Genomic DNA, 5656 nt, shown 5'->3' with positions numbered 1-5656 from the left:
AAAACATAGGGCTCAGGTTTTTATTGTACAGTATTACCTGCATTAATATTGTTTGTCATGAACAAGTTTATGTAACATACAGGAATGTAACAAAGAGGAGTGTTATTGATCTTTATAAACAGACACAGGTTTCATGTCTAACAGGTATTATCTGCATTAATTCATAACAATAACAAAACATGTTAATGAACATGAACATGATAGCAAAAATTAGGTAAGGCCAAATGTTTTGGCACAAGCAATGCCTAAAGCCATGCCCTCTGAAAAATCAGTAAATGTTGTGCACATTGGCAACTTAAGGCTCACTGAACATGTGTTTGCTGTAGGAAGGCTTCGACCGACTCATGGTTCAATGAATGTGATTGTTGGTGTTTCACTGAATCGTGACAGAGGTATTTCAGATGCTCCACTGGAAAAGATTAATATGTCCTTCAGCTGCACGTTGTCAATATTTCCTTCTACAAAAAAACAAAACAACTGTACATTATACACATAGACAATGTTTTTAATGGTCATAAATTCGATCAGATTAAGATTAAATGAGATTAAAAAGCGCATATCAATCTCCATCATGGAGAAGATAAAAATGGCAGTTAAAACAGTAACTGATGGTGGGCAGTTCCAGCATTATGTATGTGACATAAAAACACTCAGAGAATTTATTTGTTACCTATGTACTGAACCATTTGTTTATATTTTACTAAACCCTTGTGGATAGTGTCTAAACATAAAAAAAAAAACATCCATCTATGCAGTATGCACAAGTTTAATAAACAAGCATTATGGACGAGACAAAAAATGGACACAGTTTTTGGGAGGCGACAAACTTAAAATTTACAAACCTGCAGCAATAACACCCAAAAAATAAAGAAGAGATGACTCTTCATAGAACATAAAATATTTATTTTATTTTAATTTTAATGTGTCTGATTATGAGGAAAATGTGCTGTTATGGATGTGACAATGCTGAATATGGCACTTTCCAGACTATAATCAATCCTGCACTAAAATTAAATAAAATGCTTTACAAATGTTAAGAGAGACCTCACATGGCTATTTGAACCAACAAATGTTGATATTTGTGTTGCTGTCCAACTTCATACACTGTGATGCATATATTTGTATGCTGAGGTTTTTTTGTTCATTTCAGTGCATACTTCTATTAGTAATATGTTATTAAAATCCAAGAAGTTCTTGTAAAGGAAACCTGGAGTTCTGTGCCAATTTGAAAGCTTAAAAAATTCCAAGATGTTTTCATGTTGCTCAGTTCTGGTCATTTTGTTAAATGTTTTACTAAATAAACATTTCAAAAACATGACGTGCAGATGTGAACATACCAATACAAAATAATGTCTTACATTAGACATAATGCTGTTAATTCTGAACTACTAAGGGTTTAGTAAGCATATTTTATTATTGAGTTGAGGTGATATTTTAAAGTCACACACATTTCAACACACCTGCTCTAATTTTTTTCATTAATATGCAGCATGAAATGTACAGAATACAAATAAGAGTAATAACATATGGGTGTGTACCTGTCAGGTCTCATCATTGATTACTAGGACCATCAAATAGTTAGTTGTATTTCTGCTCTTAATAATATGTAAAGATCAAGTGCACTGTATGGATCTGCCCTTTTTCCTCCATTGCCATACAGCAGTATTCAAAAACTTTTATCTTATCACAAGGGAACTGGCCCTTGGGGGTGCACTCTTCCTGACACAAGGCTGCTTGATACTGACAAAAAGTGGGAATCAACTGCTTAATGAGCATTTTATAATAATGTATTAATAAGGGGTAGGTTTAAAGGTGCCATAGAATGCATTTATACAATATTTTAAATTGTTCTCTGATATCTACATAGAAGGTATATGGCATAGGAAAGCACAAAAAATCTCCAGAAATGGTTTTACAGGGCCATTTACAACCCTAGGATTTGTCCCTAGAATCAAATGCTCTGTTATTGCCTTATTTGGAAGCTTCATGAATATTAATGAGCTCTGCTCTGATTAGGGATGCACCGATCCACATTTTTTCACTTCCGATCCGATTCCGATACCTGAATTTGGATATCTGCCGATACCGATACTATTCCGATACCAGAGCTCTATTTGCTTTTATATCATGACTATTATCATTATTGTTGATTTTATGAGGCTGTAACAAACTTCTCTACAAGCAAGTCTAAGTATCTCCCAAAAAGCAACTTGAGGTAAGTATGAGGTTAGAAAATGGCAGAAATCCCATCCTGAAAACAAATATGCAACTTTAAGGGTTTAAATTGATATTTATTTAAATTTCAAGACAGGGTTACTAGATACTAGTGCAATATACACTCTTGTTGCATAAAACATAAAGGTTTTCAAATATTTGAAATAAAAAATAAATATTCACACTATAAATAGAACAATGTGCATCTGATCAACATAAATTCAGTAAATTATTGCTTGTGCAGCAGCAACAAAATAAGGTTTTCAAATGTTAAACATTTTGAATAAAAGTGCAATAAGTGCACTTTTCGGATCAGCAAAAAACAAACAAAACAAAAAAAGTTTGTTGTTTATTAATTACTGAATGCTTACTTTATGTACTTCTAATCCACAGCAAAAACTAGCTGAACTAATATAATAAGTAACAAAACAAGAACACTAACACAAATGACAAGTGTAGATGAATACAACATAAAGTTACTAATAAAATCAATAATACTAGTATTCAGGTGCAGAAATGTAATAATTCATTGATAAATAACTAGTGCTTCTCACTGCAGGTATTTATAGGATGCTGTCTCTTTAAGGCCTAACGCACGTAATACTGGCACGCATCTCCTTCTCAGCTGTTTCGGTTCACTGAAGACATAACTGACGGTGTTACCAGAATAAAACAACGGGTATTTAAACATAACTTTGTATGAATGTTTCTGTTCAAGAGACGTTAAAGAGTAATCAGTCTGTGAATCGCGCAGTTTGAATCACGTCTCTCTCTCTCTCTCTCTCTCTCTCTCTCTCTGTGCGCGTGCTCGCTTCAGGTGTGTGCGGCAACGTTAAAAACAGAAAATAACACGCACGAAGTCTACAAATTATAAACTTTTACTCTATGATGGGTAATATTTAACAGTTAATCTACTAAATAAATCCACGAGGTGCCACCTCTCGGAACAACGGCTTTGCAAACATCGCACGTTGCTGTCTTTGCGGCGTTTCCGACCGTAAAGTATTTCCACACAGCGGACATGTATGACGCTCAATGCTAAACTGCTACCTGCAAACTGAAGATTTCCTGAAAGGAGGCATCTCATCTCTCTCAGTGTCTCATTGGAGCACAGACACGTCACCTAGCCCGGGATCACTTGTGAAGTCATTTCAGCAGACAGCACTGTACGTAGACATAACTCTGGATCGGAAATTTCTCTAGGTTGGATCGGAAATTTCCGATCCATTAATTAAGCTGGTATCGGAACCCGATACCGATACTGGATCGGATCGGCCCCATCCCTAGCTCTGATTGGCTGTTTCACAGAGCTGCTCATCTCTATAGTTGGCACATTGATAAAAATACATATTTAATTAGGAGCTCTAGCTGCTTTTAATGTGCGGTTTGTTGAATTTGTTTTGAATCGCCAACATTTTAGTCTCATTACTGTGATGCATGTGCTCTGTGTAACGTTACAATGCAGAGGGAGCTCTTCTTACCACACAATTTCAGCTGCTTTTCAGTGATTCTCAAGATCTGTAAATCATTGGCCATCATCAGGCAGTTATTTCACCATCATCAGTGCAGTCATCTCTCTGTTTATGTAGTAAGTGAAATCCTATGTATTGCAATGTAACAGGCTAGCGTTAGCATTAAGCTATCTGTGTCCCTTCAGTGGCTTGCCTTGATTTTCTAATGTAATGACGTTACCGATGATTGGGCGATGCAAATGTTGGAGGCGTAACTATTAACGATCCAGGGACTATTGTGTAACAGTCGGTGTTATGTTGGAATTGACCTATTTTTGCTCTAGGTCTTTAGGCAGAGCTAAGAATATAACGGTCCATGCAGCACGCTTTAGTGCACAGTGGAAAAGCGTTACTTGTGTAAAGTCATGACGCTAGCACGTGAGCTAGCGAGTTGTTGTCACATGGTTTTACTGATACATGATCTGGCTGTCACCAGGGGTGTTTTTGGGATTTGAAAACATCCGGGGCTGGTGCCAAAACATCAGGGGATAGTAAACCTGGATCCAGGGGTGATTCTAGGATTTTCATTTTACCCCCCAATGAGGATAGAATAAAATAATTAAATTATATATATATTGATCATTGATCGTTTGGAAGTGGTCAGGGGCATGCCTGACGGGAGAAAAATGTATATATTTTAAATAGGGCCGGGACTCGATAAAAAAATGTAATCTAATTAATTAGAGGCTTTGTATTAATTAATCGAAATTAATCGCATTTTAATCGCATATAAATATTTGACCTGAGAACAGTGAGAAGTAAGATTTTTACATGGATTTTTAGTATACCATTGAATAATGACTGCATTGTAAGATTGTAATAGGGATTAATTACATAATAATTTATAATTTAGCTCAAAGGGAATCGAATATGATTCAATAGGGAATTTGAACAGAATCGCTGTTTTACGGCTGTTTCAGAGTCGACGCGCGATTCATTCACAAGTCGTCTAACAGAAACTCTGCAATGGATATTACTATCCAGAATATAGTGAAAACACTATATGTTAGCACAGTAGCAAAATCAGCAGTTTAAGGCAGTAACTTGTAAGCACGAAACACAAGATACTTAATAAAAATATGAATTTATTAGATAAACCTAACACATACAAACTAATCTAACATAAACACGCATTCACACAGGTTGCAGAAAGAGAAAATGAGGAAAGAATGAGTTTAAAGGAATGAAAATATGAAGTCCCAAGTTATAGCAATGTGCATTTGCTTAGACCTGAACAACCATCAATCACTTAATTAACCCTCGTATTGAGTCTCTCAAAGAGGTTATTAAACTTTATATCAAAATGCACCAGTTCAGTAAGATTCTAGAGGTTACTTGCGCATTGCCTTTGGGAATTCCTTTGGTTGCGTCGCTTCAAAAAGGGGGCTTTCCCGAGGTTGCTGATTGGTTGGTGGTCGGTCAATGTGATGTCTTCTTGGGCGTTGGCTGGATATGAGAGTTGTTCGTGCGCTGATAAAGTTCGGGTCAACGAAGACGTTTAAGTCGGTCGCGGCTTGCACAAACTTAACTAGACACGAAACTCTCAACGGAAAGAAATAAAAAGTATTAAAGTAAAAGATAAGTGTGATGATCTCCTCATGTTTCCTTTAGATGAGGAGGCTGGCATTCAGGCCAGGCGGCGTCGAGACGCCGCGGCGCGAAGCACGTGAAGAGCGTTGTAAGGAGTGAGAAAAGTTGCAAGAGAAGAGAGATTTGAGGGTGTCCTTGAGTTTTAAACTCAGCCTTTGGACACCTCCCAAAATGATGTCTTGACCAATTAGAACATTGGCTGAACTCCGGTGGGCTGCTGGTTTCACCTTCCAAACCACAAATCACAATGTTATCTTATTAGTCCCGTGATCCCAAATTCCCGCTCTTTGCAGAGATAAATTTGGACATGATTTCTATAACAAGACTATAATACATTTCGC

Source organism: Garra rufa, chromosome 1 (genome assembly GCF_049309525.1).
Source record: "Garra rufa chromosome 1, GarRuf1.0, whole genome shotgun sequence".
NCBI lineage: Eukaryota > Metazoa > Chordata > Actinopteri > Cypriniformes > Cyprinidae > Garra > Garra rufa.
Note: the sequence above shows the minus strand (reverse complement) of the source record.